Genomic DNA, 14,226 nt, shown 5'->3' with positions numbered 1-14,226 from the left:
CTAGGACATATAAAAGATGTTGTCTTATATATGAGAGATGCTCAAAGAGACATTGCTTTGCTGGGTTCTAGAGTCAACGCTATGTCGCTTTCTGCTAAACGAGTCCTATGGACCCGGCAATGGACAGGTGATGCCTGACGACTCAAAAAGGCATATGGAGGTTTTACCTTACAAGGGTGAGGAATTGTTTGGAGAAGGTCTCTCGGACCTGGTCTCCACAGCTACAGCTGGTAAATCCAATTTTTTGCCTTATATTCCCTCACAGCCTAAGAAAGCACCACATTATCAGATGCAGTCCTTTCGTTCACAGAGAAACAAGAAAGTACGAGGTGCGTCCTTTCCTGCCAGAGGTAACTGCAGAGGAAAGAAGCTGCACAACACAGCTAGTTCCCAGGAACAGATGTCCTCCCCCCGGCCTCTACAAAATCCACCGCATGACGCTGGAGCTCTGCTATGGGAGTCCGCCCCAGTGGGGGCACGTCTTCGACTTTTTAGCCACATCTGGGTTCACTCACAGGTGGATCCCTGGGCAATAGAAATTGTTTCTCAGGGTTACAAGCTGGAATTCGAAGAGATGCCTCCTTGCCGGTCTTTGAAATCGGCCCTGCCAGCTTCTCCCCCAGAAAGGGAGTTAGTGCTAAATGCACTTCACAAATTGTGTCTTGAACAGGTGGTGGTCAAGGTTCCCCTACTTCAACAAGGGAGGGAATATTACTCAACCCTGTTTGTAGTGCCGAAACCGGACGGTTCGTTCAGACCCATTTTAAATTTAAAATCCCTGAACCTATACTTGAAAAGGTTCAAGTTCAAGATGGAATCGCTCAGAGCGGTCATCGCCAGCCTGGAAGGGTGGGATTTTATGGTATCCCTGGACATAAAGGGTGCATACCTTTTTATGTTCCCATATATCCACCTCATCAGGCGTACCTGAGATTTGCGGTACAGGATTGTCATTACCAATTTCAGACGTTGCCGTTTGGGCTTTCCACGGCCCCGAGGATTTTCTCCAAGGTAATGGCATAATGATGGTGCTCCTGCGCAAGCAGGGTGTCACAATAACCCGTACTTGACTATCTCCTCATAAAGGCGAGATCAAGAGAGCAGTTGCTGAGCAGCGTGTCACTTTCACTGAAAGTGTTACAGCAACACGGCTGGATTCTCAATATCTCGAAGTCGCAGCTGGTTCTTACGACTCGTCTGACCTTCTTGGGCATGATTCTGGATACGGACCAGAAAAGGTTTATCTTCTGATAGAAAAGGCTCAGGAACTCATGACCCTGGTCAGGAACCTATGGAAGCCAAAAAAGGTGTCAGTGCATCACTGCACTCGTGTCCTGGGAAAGATGGTGGCATCGTACGAGGCCATTCCCTTTTGCAGGTTCCATGCGAGGACCTTCCAATGGGACCTACTGGACAAGTGGTCCGGGTCACATCTACAAATTCATCAGTTGATCGCCCTGTCCCCCAGGGCCAGGGTATCTCTCCTGTGGTGGCTACAGAGTGCTCATCTTCTAGAGGGCCGCAGGTTCGGCATTCAGGACTGGGTTCTGGTGACCACGGAAACGAGCCTCCGAGGTTGGGGAGCAGTCACACAGGGAAGAAACTTCCAAGGGCTTTGGATAAGTCAAGAGGCTGGTCTTCACATCAATGTCCTGGAGCTGAGGGCCAAATACAACGCCCTTTGTCAAGCGGAGACCTTACTTCGCGACCTACCAGTTCTGATTCAGTCAGACAACATCACCGCGGTGGCTTATGTAAACCGCCAAGGCGGCACACGGAGCAGGGTGGCGATGGCGGAAGCCGCAAGGATTCTGCGCTGGGCAGAAAATCATGTAAGCGCACTGTCAGCAGTGTTCATTCCGGGAGTGGACAACTGGGAAGCAGACTTCCTCAGCAGGCACGACCTGCATCCAGGAGAGTGGGGACTTCATCAGGAAGTCTTTGCACAGATTGCAAGTCAGTGGGGACTGCCCCAGATAGACATGATGGCGTCCCGCCTCAACAAAAAGCTACAGAGGTATTGCGCCAGGTCAGGAGACCCTCAAGCGGTGGCTGTGGACGCCCTAGTGACACCGTGGGTGTTCCAGTCGGTCTATGTATTTCCTCCTCTTCCTCTCATCCCAAAGGTGTTGAGAATAATAAGAAAAAGAGGAGTACAGACAATTCTCATTGTTCCAGATTGGCCGCGAAGGGCCTGGTATCCGGATCTGCAGGAGATGCTCACAGAAGATCCGTGGCCTCTTCCTCTAAGGCAGGACCTGTTGCAACAGGGGCCCTGTTTGTTCCAAGACTTACCGCGGCTGCGTTTGACGGCATGGCGGTTGTACGCCGGATCCTAGCGGAAAAGGACATTCCGGATGAGGTCATTCCTACTCTGATAAAGGCTAGGAAGGACGTGACAGCTAAACATTATCACCGTATATGGCGAAAGTATGTTTCTTGGTGTGAGGCCAGGAATGCTCCTACGGAAAAATTCCATCTGGGCCGTTTCCTTCACTTCCTACAAACTGGAGTGAATTTGGGCCTAAAATTAGGCTCCATTAAGGTTCAGATTTCGGCCTTATCCATTTTCTTTCAGAAAGAATTAGCTTCGCTTCCAGAAGTACAGACTTTTGTGAAGGGAGTACTGCATATTTAGCCTCCTTTTGTACCTCCAGTGGCGCCTTGGGACCTGAATGTGGTGTTGAGTTTCCTTAAGTCGCACTGGTTTGAACCACTTAAAACGGTGGAGTTAAAATATCTCACTTGGAAGGTGGTCATGTTGTTAGCCTTGGCTTCGGCTAGGCGAGTGTCGGAATTGGCGGCTTTGTCTCATAAAAGCCCCTATCTGGTTTTCCATATGGATAGAGCGGAATTGCGGACCCGTCCTCAATTTTTGCCTAAGGTGGTGTCATCTTTTCATATGAACTAACCTATTGTGGTGCCCGTGGCTACGCGAGACTTGGAGGATTCTGAGTCCCTTGATGTGGTCAGGGCTTTGAAAATTTACGTGGCCAGAACGGCTAGAGTCAGAAAAACAGAAGCACTGTTTGTCCTGTATGCAGCCAACAAGGTTGGCGCTCCTGCTTCAAAGCAGACTATTGCTCGCTGGATCTGTAACACGATTCAGCAGGCTCATTCTACGGCTGGATTGCCGTTACCAAAATCGGTTAAGGCCAATTCCACTAGGAAGGTGGGCTCTTCTTGGGCGGCTGCCCGAGGAGTCTCGGCACTACAGCTGTGCCGAGCTGCTACTTGGTCGGGTTCAAACACCCTTTGCTAAATTCTATAAGTTTGATACCCTGGCTGAGGAGGACCTCCTGTTTGCTCAATCGGTGCTGCAGAGTCATCCGCACTCTCCCGCCCGTTTGGGAGCTTTGGTATAATCCCCATGGTCCTTACGGAGTCCCCAGCATCCTCTAGGACGTAAGAGAAAATAAGATTTTAAACCTACCGGTTAATCTTTTTCTCGTAGTCCGTAGAGGATGCTAGGCGCCCATCCCAAGTGCGGACTACTTCTGCAAGACTTGTATATAGTTTTGCTTACTAAAGGGTTATGTTATAGTTTCATGGTCTCGGACTGATGCTATGTTGTTTTTCATACTGTTAACTGGTTAGTATATCACAAGTTATACGGTGTGAATGGTGTGGGCTGGTATGAATCTTGCCCTTGGATTAACAAAAATCCTTTCCTCGTGCTGTCCGTCTCCTCTGGGCACAGTTTCTCTAACTGAGGTCTGGAGGAGGGGCATAGAGGGAGGAGCCAGTGCACACCCATACCTAAAGTTCTTTCTTAAAGTGCCCATGTCTCCTGCGGAGCCCGTCTATCCCCATAGTCCTTACGGAGTCACCAGCATCCTCTACGGACTAGGAGAAAAAGATTTACCGGTTGGTTTAAAATCTTATTTTTGTCGTTACGTCACCTCCAAATAAATATTTCCACTGATCCAATCATTCATCTCCCTCTGCTGGTGCTAATCCATTGTTGCAGACTATCTGGTGTTGGATCTTTTACTGGGGACATCTGCAGGATTCAGACTCTCTCTGCTGGTTGGTTGTTGTATTACCAACCACAATGGTTATGCTGTGACCGGTATAAGCTGTAGTACCGTCAATAATTCGGAGGTGATCGTCCCCGGCTCATTCACCATGAAAACGCATTTCTCCGACTGTTTAGCGACTCGGCGGCTTCCTCAGTTCAGGGTGGGGGGCCGACTTCTAGGGTTTACCCAGGAATGGTTGAAGACCACTTCCGATGCCTGGGTACGGGTAGTCGTCACTCGAGGTTACGCCGTATCCTTCAAGAATCGTCCCCCTCATCGATTTTGCCTGACAGATGTCTCTTTGGATCCGGTGAAGGCAAAAACTCTTCATTCGGTGGTACAGTCCCTCCTGGACACAGGAGTGGTAGTACAGGTGCCTCTGTCTCAGAGAGGCAAGGGGTACTATTCACTCACGGCCCGTTCTCAATCTCAAGTCTTTGAACAAGCATGTGAGGGTCTCCATGTTTCGTATGGAAACTCTACAGTCTATTGTTCTGGCCATGGAGCCTGGGGTCTATATGGTCTCCCTGGACATACAGGATGCCTACCTATTCCTATTGTAATGTCACATCAGCAGTACCTGGGGTTTGCAGTGGGCAACCTTCATTACCAGTTTCGGGCGTTACCCTTTGGTTTGGCTACGGTTCCGTGGGTATTCACCAAAGTCATGGCGGTAATGACTGCTGTGCTACGCCGTCAGGGGATCAGGATCCTCCCGTATCTAGACGACTTACTGATCCTGGCAAACTCCCCAGAAATTCTCCTACGTCATTTGGATGTGACAATCCAGTTTATGCACACTCACTGGTGGCTCATCAACTGGAAGAAATCTTCCCTGGTCCCTGCTCAGAGCATGGTACACCTGGGGGCATTGTTGGACACTCGCAACCAGCGGTTGTTCTTATCTCAGGAGCCGATTCTGGTAAGCATATACACTTAGCGATCAGCCACTTAATATGTCTGGCCATACATCATAGTAACATAGTATCTGAGGTTGAAAAAAGACAATTGTCCATCGAGTTCAACCTATTTGTGGTCTCCTATGCAGGATGATTTGACTAAAATTTCTGACTGATGCTGCTGTCAGCCGTTGCATTTTATCCCTATTTATAGTAACTATAGTGCATGACTATGCACCATACCCCTGGATATCCTTATCCATTAGGAATTTATCTAACCCATTATTAAAGGTGTTTACAGATTCCGCCATTACAACTCCCTCAGGCAGGGAATTCCAAACACGTATTGTCCTTACCGTGAAAAAGCCTTTACGCCGTATTGTGCGGAATCTCCTCTCCTCTAACCTGAGCGAGTGTCCACGAGTCCTCTGTGTTGATCTAACCAAAAACAGGTCCCGCGCAAGCTCTGTGTATTGTCCCCTTATATATTTGTAGATGTTGATCATACCCCCTCTTAGTCTCCGCTTTTCCAATGTAAACATGCCTAGTCTTTCAAGCCTTTCCTTGTATTCCATCGTCTCCATGCCCTTAATTAGTTTGGTCGCCCTCCTCTGAACCTTTTCTAGCTCCAGGATATCCTTTTTGTAGTACGGTGCCCAGAACTGTACACAGTATTCAAGGTGTGGCCTCACTAGTGATTTATATAACGGGAGTATAATACTCTCGTCCCTAGCATCAATACCCCGTTTTATGCATGCTAATATCTTATTCGCCTTCTTTGCTGCAGTCCTACTTTGGGTACTACTGCTTAGTTTGCTATCTGAGGACACCTAAGTCCTTTTCCAGTACAGAATCCCCTAATTTTACCCCATTTAGTAGGTAGGTGTAATTTTTGTTCTTGTTACCACAGTGCATTACCTTACACTTGTCTGTGTTGAAGCGCATTCTCCATTTGGCTGCCCATGCGTCTAATTTAACTAAGTCGTTCTGAAGAGACTCTGCATCCCCCTCTGTATTTATAGCCTTACACAATTTGGTATCATCTGCAAAAATTTGACACCATACTCTCTAGACCTTCTGTTAGGTTGTTAATGAAAATATTGAACAATAGCGGTCCTAATACTGAGCCTTGCGGCACACCACTTAGCACTTCAGTCCAAGTTGAAAAAGATCCATTAACCACAACGCACTGCTCCCTATTATCTAACCAGTTTTTGACCCAAGTGCATATTGTGCTTCCTAGCCCTGATTCTTGTAGCTTGTAGATAAGTCTAATGTGTGGTACAGTATCGAACGCTTTGGCAAAGTCTAAAAAGATTACATCCATGTCTTTACCCTGATCTAGGTTTGCGCTTACTGTTTCATAAAAGCCAAGTAAGTTGGTTTGACAGGATCTGTCCTTCATAAACCCATGTTGATTCCTTTTAATGACCTTATTGACTTCAAGGAACTTCTGAATACTATCTCTTAGAATACCTTCCAATACTTTCCCCACTATAGATGTAAGACTAACTGGTCTATAATTACCTGGTTCAGCTTTACTTCCCTTTTTGAATATAGGCACTACTTTCGCTATACGCCAGTCTTTGGGAACCATACCTGATATAACTGAATCCTTAAAGAACAAAGATAGCGGTTTTGCCAGTACAGAGTGAAGCTCCATTAGAACCCTTGGGTGAATACCATCGGGCCCTGGTGATTTATTAATCTTTAAATGTTTTAATCGGTCACAGACTACTTCCTCGCTTAAATAAGTACCTATCAGTGGGATATTCTCATTATTGAGATTGTGTGTCAGTCCCTGAATTGGGTCCTCTCTAGTGAATACTGTTGAAAAAAACGAATTTCTCTGACGTCCTAGTGGATGCTGGGAACTCCGAAAGGACCATGGGGAATAGCGGCTCCGCAGGAGACTGGGCACAACTAAAGAAAGCTTTTAGGTCACCTGGTGTGCACTGGCTCCTCCCACTATGACCCTCCTCCAAGCCTCAGTTAGATTTTGTGCCCGGCCGAGGTTGGATGCACACTAGGGGCTCTCCTGAGCTTCTAAAAAGAAAGTATATAATTAGGTTTTTTATTTTACAGTGAGACCTGCTGGCAACAGGCTCACTGCAGCGAGGGACTAAGGAGACAAGAAGCGAACCTACCTGCTTGCAGCTAGCTTGGGCTTCTTAGGCTACTGGACACCATTAGCTCCAGAGGGATCGACCGCATGGAACTGGACTTGGTGTTCGGTCCCGGAGCCGCGCCGCCGTCCCCCTTACAGAGCCAGAAGCAAGAAGAGGTCCGGAAAATCGGCGGCAGAAGACATCAGTCTTCACCAAGATAGCGCACAGCACTGCAGCTGTGCGCCATTGCTCCTCATACACACTTCACACTCCGGTCACTGAGGGTGCAGGGCGCTAGGGGGGGGTGCCCTGAGCAGCAATAAAAACACCTTGGCTGGCAAAAATACCACAATATATAGCCCCAGAGGCTATATATGTGATAATTACCCCTGCCAGAATCCATAAAAAAGCGGGAGAATAGTCCGCGAAAAAGGGGCGGAGCTATCTCCTTCAGCACACTGGCGCCATTTCTCCCTCACAGCTCCGCTGGAAGGAAGCTCCCTGGCTCTCCCCTGCAGTCTACACTACAGAAAAGGGTAAAAAAGAGAGGGGGGGCACTAAATTTAGGCGCAGTATATATAACAGCAGCTATAGGGGACATAATTCAGTTAGTCCCTGCATTATATAGCGCTCTGGTGTGTGCTGGCATACTCTCACTCTGTCTCCCCAAAGGGCTTTTGTGGGTCCTGTCCTCTGTTAGAGCATTCCCTGTGTGTGTGCGGTGTGTCGGTACGGCTGTGTCGACATGTTTGATGAGGATAATGATGTGGAGGCGGAGCAGATGCCTATAGAAGGGGTGTCACCCCCTGCGGGGCAGACACCTGAGTGGATGGACTTATGGAAGGAATTGCGTGCACGTGTCGACTCCTTACACAAAAAATTTGACATGCCAAATGCGGGACAGCCGGCTTCTCAGCTCGTGCCTGTCCAGGCGTCTCAAAGGCCATCGGGGGCTCTAAAACGCCCGCTACCTCAGGTGGCTGACGCGGATGTCGACACGGATACTGACACCAGTGTCGACGACGATGAGTCTAGTCTAATGTCCACTAAGGCCATTCGTTGCATGATTGAAGCAATGAAAGAGGTGTTACACATTTCTGATATAAACCCAGGTACCACTAAAAAGGGTATTATGTTTGGGGAGAAAAAACTACCCGTAGTTTTTCCCCCATCAGAAGAATTAAATGAAGTGTGTGAAGAAGCGTGGGCTTTCCCTGATAAAAGATTGGTAATCTCTAAAAAGTTACTAATGGCGTTCCCTTTCCCGCCAGAGGATAGGTCACGTTGGGAGACACCCCCTAGGGTGGATAAAGCGCTCACACGTTTGTCTAAAAAGGTGGCACTACCGTCTCCGGATACGGCCGCCCTCAAGGAACCTGCTGATAGAATCAGGAGGCGATCCTGAAGTCTGTATATACACACTCAGGCATTATACTTAGACCAGCTATTGCGTCAGCATGGATGTGCAGTGCTGCCGCTGCGTAGTCAGATTCCCTGTCAGAAAATATTGACACCCTAGACAGGGACACTATTCTGCTAACCATAGAGCATATAAAAGACTCAGTCTTATACATGAGAGATGCACAGAGGGAGATCTGCCGGCTGGCATCTAAAATAAGTGCATTGTCCATTTCTGCTAGGAGAGGCTTATGGACTCGCCAGTGGACAGGGGATGCAGATTCAAAAAGGCACATGGAAGTTTTGCCTTATAAGGGTGAGGAGTTATTTGGGGATGGTCTCTCGGACCTAGTTTCCACAGCAACTGCTGGGAAGTCAGCATTTTTACCCCATGTTCCCTCACAGCCTAAAAAGGCGCCGTTTTATCAGGTACAGTCCTTTCGGACTCAGAAAAACAGGCGTGGAAAAGGCGGGTCCTTTCTGTCCAGAGGCAGAGGTAGGAGAAAAAGGCTGCAACAAACAGCAGGTTCCCAGGAGCAAAAGTCCTCCCCTGCTTCTTCCAAGTCCGCCGCATGACGGTGGGGCTCCACAGGCGGAGCCAGGTACGGTGGGGGGCCGCCTCAAAAATTTCAGCGATCAGTGGGCTCGCTCACAGGTGGATCCCTGGATCCTGCAAATAGTATCTCAAGGGTACAAACTGGAATTCGAGGCGTCTCCACCCCACCGGTTCCTAAAATCTGCCTTGCCGATTACTCCTTCAGACAGGGAGGCTGTGCTAGCGGCAATTCACAAGCTGTATTCCCAGCAGGTGATAATCAAGGTGCCCCTACTTCAACAAGGACGGGGTTACTATTCCACAATGTTTGTAGTACCGAAACCGGACGGTTCGGTGAGACCCATTTTAGATTTGAAATCCTTGAACACATACATAAAAAAATTCAAGTTCAAGATGGAATCTCTCAGGGCGGTTATTGCAAGCCTGGACGAGGGGGATTACATGGTATCCCTGGACATCAAGGATGCTTACCTGCATGTCCCCATTTACTATCCTCACCAGGAGTACCTCAGATTTGTGGTACAGGATTGCCATTACCAATTCCAGACGCTGCCGTTTGGACTCTCCACGGCACCGAGGGTGTTTACCAAGGTAATGGCGGAAATGATGATACTCCTTCGAAGAAAGGGAGTTTTAATTATCCCGTACTTGGACGATCTCTTAATAAAGGCGAGGTCCAAGGAGCAGTTATTGGTGGGAGTAGCACTATCTCAGGAGGTGCTACACCAGCACGGTTGGATTCTGAATATTCCAAAATCACAGCTGGTTCCGACGACACGTCTACTGTTCCTGGGTATGATTCTGGATACAGTCCAGAAAAAAGTGTTTCTCCCGGAGGAGAAATCCAAGGAGCTGTCATCTCTAGTCAGAGACCTCCTGAAACCAAAACAGGTATCGGTGCATCACTGCACGCGGGTCCTGGGAAAGATGGTGGCTTCTTACGAAGCAATTCCTTTCGGCAGGTTCCATGCCAGAATCTTTCAGTGGGACCTGTTGGACCAATGGTCCGGATCGCATCTTCAGATGCATCGCCTAATAACCCTGTCTCCAAGAACCAGGGTGTCTCTGCTGTGGTGGCTGCAGAGTGCTCATCTTCTAGAGGGCCGCAGATTCGGCATACAGGACTGGGTCCTGGTGACCACGGATGCCAGCCTTCGAGGCTGGGGGGCAGTCACACAGGGAAGAAACTTCCAAGGACTATGGTCGAGTCAGGAGACTTCCCTACACATAAATATTCTGGAACTAAGGGCCAATTACAATGCCCTAAGTCAGGCAAAATCCCTGCTTCTACACCAGCCGGTACTGATCCAGTCAGACAACATCACGGCAGTCGCCCATGTAAATCGACAGGGCGGCACAAGAAGCAGGATGGCAAGGGCAGAAGCCACAAGGATTCTCCGATGGGCGGAAAATCACGTACTAGCACTGTCAGCAGTGTTCATTCCGGGAGTGGACAACTGGGAAGCAGACTTTCTCAGCAGGCACGACCTCCACCCGGGAGAGTGGGGACTTCATCCAGAAGTCTTCACGCTGATTGTAAATCGATGGGAACGGCCACAGGTGGACATGATGGCGTCCCGCCTAAACAAAAAACTAGAGAGATATTGCGCCAGGTCAAGGGACCCTCAGGCGATAGCTGTGGACGCTCTAGTGACACCGTGGGTGTACCAGTCAGTTTATGTGTTCCCTCCTCTGCCTCTCATACCAAGGGTACTGAGAATAATAAGAAAACGAGGAGTAAGAACAATACTCGTGGTTCCGGATTGGCCAAGACGAGCGTGGTACCCGGAACTTCAAGAGATGATCTCAGAGGACCCATGGCCTCTGCCGCTCAGACAGGACCTGCTGCAGCAGGGGCCCTGTCTGTTCCAAGACTTACCGCGGCTGCGTTTGACGGCATGGCGGTTGAACGCCGGATCCTGAAGGAAAAGGGCATTCCGGAGGAAGTCATTCCTACGCTGATTAAAGCCAGGAAAGATGTAACTGCAAAGCATTATCACCGCATATGGCGGAAATATGTTGCTTGGTGTGAGGCCAAAAAGGCCCCAACAGAGGAATTTCAACTAGGTCGATTTCTGCATTTCCTACAAGCAGGAGTGACTATGGGCCTGAAATTAGGCTCCATTAAGGTACAGATCTCGGCTCTGTCGATTTTCTTCCAGAAAGAACTAGCTTCACTACCTGAAGTTCAGACGTTTGTGAAAGGAGTGCTGCATATTCAGCCCCCGTTTGTGCCTCCAGTGGCACCTTGGGATCTCAACGTGGTGTTGAGTTTCTTAAAATCACATTGGTTTGAGCCACTTAAAACCGTGGATCTAAAATATCTCACGTGGAAAGTGGTCATGTTATTGGCCTTGGCTTCAGCCAGGCGTGTGTCAGAATTGGCAGCTTTGTCATGTAAAAGCCCTTATCTGATTTTCCATATGGATAGGGCGGAATTGAGGACTCGTCCCCAGTTTCTCCCTAAGGTGGTATCAGCTTTTCACTTGAACCAACCTATTGTGGTGCCTGCGGCTACTAGGGACTTGGAGGATTCCAAGTTACTGGACGTAGTCAGGGCCTTGAAAATTTATGTTTCCAGGACGGCTAGAGTCAGGAAAACTGACTCGCTATTTATCCTGTATGCACCCAACAAACTGGGTGCTCCTGCTTCTAAGCAGACTATTGCTCGCTGGATTTGTAGCACAATTCAGCTGGCGCATTCTGCGGCTGGACTGCCGCATCCTAAATCAGTAAAAGCCCATTCCACAAGGAAGGTGGGCTCATCTTGGGCGGCTGCCCGAGGGGTCTCGGCTTTACAACTTTGCCGAGCTGCTACTTGGTCAGGGGCAAACACGTTTGCAAAATTCTACAAATTTGATACCCTGGCTGAGGAGGACCTTGAGTTCTCTCATTCGGTGCTGCAGAGTCATCCGCACTCTCCCGTTCGTTTGGGAGCTTTGGTATAATCCCCATGGTCCTTTGGGAGTTCCCAGCATCCACTAGGACGTCGGAGAAAATAAGATTTTACTCACCGGTAAATCTATTTCTCGTAGTCCGTAGTGGATGCTGGGCGCCCATCCCAAGTGCGGATTGTCTGCAATACTTGTACATAGTTATTGTTAACTAAAGGGTTATTGTTGAGCCATCTGTTGAGAGGCTCAGTTGTTTTCATACTGTTAAACTGGGTATAGTATCACGAGTTATACGGTGTGGCTGGTAGGAGTCTTACCCGGGATTCAAAATCCTTCCTTATTATGTCAGCTCGTCCGGGCACAGTGTCCTAACTGAGGCTTGGAGGAGGGTCATAGTGGGAGGAGCCAGTGCACACCAGGTGACCTAAAAGCTTTCTTTAGTTGTGCCCAGTCTCCTGCGGAGCCGCTATTCCCCATAGTCCTTTCGGAGTTCCCAGCATCCACTACGGACTACGAGAAATAGATTTACCGGTGAGTAAAATCTTATTTTAGTGTGTCCGCTATGTCATTATCATTTTTGCTTAAGACTCCCAACTTGTCTTTTAAAGGGCCTATACTCTCCTTCTTTAATCTCTTGCTATTAATGTATTTAAATAATTTTTTGGGATTTTTGCTAATTTTGTTCATAACAAATCATAACTGGGCCCATCCAGTTGTGAGGTCATTGTTGGCAGTTATTTTGGCCGGCACATGGGTCGATTGGCGATGCACAGATATATCTGCATCGGCTGTGCTGCAGGGCCAGCTGTACACATGGACAGATGCACGAAGTAATATGTATGTATCGTATAGTGTGTACCCAGCCTTGGGGTGCCTTGAGGACCAAGTTTAGGAAATGCTGCCTTAAACACTTGCTAGTGGATGTTAACTAACTTATGTATAATTTGAAAAGATAATATTTTAAGTGCATCATTCATTGAAAATGAATGTTAATCAGGGATATTTTCTTTGTTCCTCCAGGTAACATTCCCTCTGACACTGGACATGCAGCCGTGAAGAAGAAACCTCAGTGTTAGACTACCTTTTTGCCACTTGAAATGAATTATATTAAACCATTTTGTTTTTATCACTTTATTTTAAGTCCTTCAATCCTCATAATTATGCTCGGATACCAGTATTGGAGTCCTCCCTAATCTTGGAACGAGCGGATGGAGGAGTTGTAGCACGTACACTTGCCACTGAAGGAAGAGCTTGCCAACTTTTCTGAATTGTGTTCTATGAAGCAATAATGAATTTATTTTATGTCTCTTTATGTTTAATGATGGAAAAGGCTCTTGATTCAAGTGTGGGCAGCATTGTGTAATACTAATGATCGGATTAAGCAAATCATTCGCTCTCACTGGGCAGCAAATGTCCCTCTATGTGAAGACCAGGATTAGTATTCATTACGGGACATTGTGTTAATGTCTGATATTAGAGGTCATGCTCTCTGTGCCATAACACGAACACTGAAGGTATATTGGTGTAAAACACTATTGGGGAGATTTATTTAGCATTCTAAAAAGAGAACAGGTGGAGAAGTTGCCCATGGCGACCAATTAGCTTCTTGCTATCATTTTATAGAATGTATAGATAAATGATAGCTTGAAGCTGATTGGGCATCATCTTCACTTGTCCTCTATAGAAGGTTTGATACATCTCCTATGTATAGAATGAGAATAATCAACGGCTCTCAAAACAAGTGTTCATGCTCGGCCAGCAGAATTCTCTTCTTTATGCACTGCCTTTCATGTCATAATAAAAACAGTTTTTGATGCGATTTGCTTGCAGTGTGGTTACATAGCCATAGTCCATTACTACTATTTATTTTTTTCATTGGTCTGTGTTTTATGTTGAGGGAGAATGTGCTACCAGCAACTTTCTTCTAGTAACTCATTCACTGTCAGACAGTGGAGAGAACTACTAGATAAAGCAGTACTGTTGAAATCCATGAAAACAGAAAATTGTCTGGCATTGTGTTTCTATTAAACTGCAATTTGTAGCGTATTTTCTTTTACTAACCAAACCTCAAAATTCCATGAAAAGCATTTCATCCTTCTAGTAATAGATTTCCACAGTTATTTCAGATAACTTACGTTTTCTTGCACGAAACACGCATTTCCATATTGCCCATGTGCACCAAGAATACCCAATTAATATTACTTAATTCAGTGTTGCTCCTACATTACGTGAAATCTATTTGCATTACTAAACTGATATTTCCATTTAGACTGCAGCGTGGAAGTTTCCATGTGATTTTTTTAAAGGGGAAAAGAAGCATATGTTTCACAGTGAACAGAATGGTCCCAG

The 14,226-nt window shown here is 47.3% G+C and overlaps 1 protein-coding gene across 4 annotated transcripts in view; it reads left to right on the top strand.

Annotated features, from left to right (window-relative positions):
* CTPS1 (CTP synthase 1) overlaps nucleotides 1–13,696 on the top strand; it is a 223,370-nt gene extending 209,674 nt beyond the window's left edge. For all 4 annotated transcript variants that reach the window (XM_063954629.1, XM_063954631.1, XM_063954627.1 and 1 more), the window contains exon 19: nucleotides 12,898–13,696. The gene's annotated coding sequence lies outside the window, so the exon portion shown is untranslated. The remainder of the gene's footprint in view (nucleotides 1–12,897) is intronic.
* The last annotated feature ends 530 nt before the right edge of the window (nucleotides 13,697–14,226 follow it).

The sequence above is a fragment of the Pseudophryne corroboree genome, chromosome 2 (assembly GCF_028390025.1).
Source record: "Pseudophryne corroboree isolate aPseCor3 chromosome 2, aPseCor3.hap2, whole genome shotgun sequence".
NCBI lineage: Eukaryota > Metazoa > Chordata > Amphibia > Anura > Myobatrachidae > Pseudophryne > Pseudophryne corroboree.
Note: the sequence above shows the minus strand (reverse complement) of the source record. Positions and strands in the feature narration are given on the sequence as shown.